Raw genomic sequence first — 2,227 nt, 5'->3', positions numbered from 1 at the left:
TCAGGATGTGGGTTTCCACACTGTCTCTCGTACGGTAATACACAGCAGTGTCCTCAGGCTTTATGCTGCTGATCTGCAGATGCGCTGTGCTGACAGAGGTGTCCATGGAGAAGACAAACCATCCTGTTTAGCCCTGGGCATAGGTTGGGTTCCCAGTGTTGGTGTTCATCCATCCCATCCACTCAAGCCCTTCTCCAGGGACCTGTCTCACCCAATTCATACCATAGGTGGTAAAGCGGTAACCAGAAACCTTGCAGAAGACCTTCACTGAGACCACAGGCTGCTTCACCTCAGGCCCAAACTGCACCAGCTGCTCCTGGGAGTGGGCACCGGTGGAGAGGAAACAGGATTGCGTGAAGTCTCACTTGACTTGCTTGGTTTCTCTCTCAGCCCTGGGACTGGGGAGCCCCTTAACTTTTGCTGCTGCTGCCACCAAGAAGAGGATCCTGTAGGTCCTGTCCATGGTAGGGTGTGGTCACAAGGAGGGGTGTGGTTGTTGGGTGATGCTTTCAGGGCACAGAGTTATCTGTATTAACCTCAGTGATTTGCATATTCTTGAAGGATGCTATTTAATAGCCCAATTCCTGACCCAGTATGAGAAACAGCAAATACATGACACGTGGATGACACAGTTGTAGAAGCTGAGGGTTCAAGCCGTAATCCTGTTAAAGGCCATGTGTCCCCTACACATCCTGAACTCTGTGTTGACAGAGCCTCCCCCACTGGAGAACAAGCTCCCCCGGGACACGCACCTCACTTTGAACCCACATTTGAATGAATCAGGGGCAACTTGAACCATTTCTAGACCTTAATATGTGAATTCGTAATTTTGGGAATGAGTGTGTTTGTCCAAAAATTGCACTGATTTAAAAGAAAGGATCGCCTCCTGACCTCCACTGCTTACTGTTAAGATAACTAGCAGAGTTTGACATCCCCATTGTGAAAGTGGTTCTCATTACAACATCCAGTTTGATAAATGCTCACAATTGAATGGAATATTTATACAAACATCAGAAGTCCTTGTGAAATACTTATATTAGATATTTTTAAAGGAAGTCCAGGGCCCTGAGAGGAATCCCTCCCCAGCCTCCTGTGCACCTGCTCTGGGGCGGGAGCCTGTGCTGGGTTTATCCTGAGCGCCCCCTGCAGCCCAGCCCCTACCCAGCAGGAGCGTTTCTGTCTGAGCTTACAGAGCATATTCCTACCAGTGTCTCTAGCCCGGTATAAAGTGGCTGTGCCCTGGCTCAGAATTCTCCTTTAGTGACACAACGTGCTTCTCACACCATCTTTTGAAATACTGAATTGGCCTTAGGAAACCCAGAACTCTACAGGGGGACCCAAGGAAAAGAAGTCCTGCGTCACTGGGGAGCCCTTTCCTGGAGCTCCAGAGGCACTGAATCGTTTGACATATGGTGAACCCAAAAACTCTTCAGGGATTTGGCGGGGGATTCTTATTTTCTTTAGGGTCCTGCAGTTGATTATTGCACCTGAGAATACCTGCAGGTGCAGTTGCACGTGGACAGAAGCCCAATTCAACTCTAGTATTCAAATAATACACACACACACACACACACACACACACACACACAATGTGGCTAATTTTAACATTAATCGGCCCATTTTTTTCCTTTCTTTTCTGGTATCCATGTCAAGGAAAGCACTCCCTACACTGGCACTAAGGCTGAGTATGTGTCTACTTTCTGCAAACAGAAGTAAAGGAAACAGAATACAAGTAGACACCTGGGAAGTGCATGCACATTGAATTCACCTGGTCTCAGTTTGGAACCCTGCAGATGCCCCATGAAAAGTAAATTTGAGGCAATGAGGGTGAAATCATTTCCTTGGTGCTGAAGTTGCTGTTGTCAGAGGCTTCAAATTGCTCTATTTTCCTGAACATTTTTTATCCTCTTTTCCTCCTCAGGTAGAGTTTGTGCACTGCCACACTCTCATATTTAATCCATATTGACTAAACTATGAGATGTAATGTGTGGAACACGGAAGCATTACCTGTTCTTACAGATGAATCTTAATACTCTGGTGATCTTCTTTCTCTGGACTGTGCCCGATACAGGAAGTCTCCAGGTGTGAAGCTGATTTTTGCCCTTTTCTCGATGGAACATCACAGGACAATTTTTGTAAATGTGTCCCTTTTGGCTAATTGTAGCCATTTTCATGATAAAGGAAGCCTGTAGGTATGGGCTTGTAATGGGGATGGATTTCCTTTCCC

At 46.6% G+C, this 2,227-nt stretch overlaps 1 pseudogene across 1 annotated transcript; it reads right to left on the bottom strand.

Moving 5' to 3' along the window:
* On the bottom strand, positions 1–463 carry LOC115897401 (annotated as a pseudogene). The gene is made up of 2 exons (XR_004057189.1): positions 424–463; positions 1–336 (listed from the first exon to the last, which is right to left on the bottom strand). The product of XR_004057189.1 is annotated as an immunoglobulin heavy variable 7-4-1-like (transcript).
* Between the last annotated feature and the right edge of the window lie 1,764 nt (positions 464–2,227).

Source organism: Rhinopithecus roxellana, chromosome 5, assembly GCF_007565055.1.
Source record: "Rhinopithecus roxellana isolate Shanxi Qingling chromosome 5, ASM756505v1, whole genome shotgun sequence".
Taxonomy (NCBI): domain Eukaryota; kingdom Metazoa; phylum Chordata; class Mammalia; order Primates; family Cercopithecidae; genus Rhinopithecus; species Rhinopithecus roxellana.
This window is presented reverse-complemented; position numbering and strand designations above follow the sequence as displayed.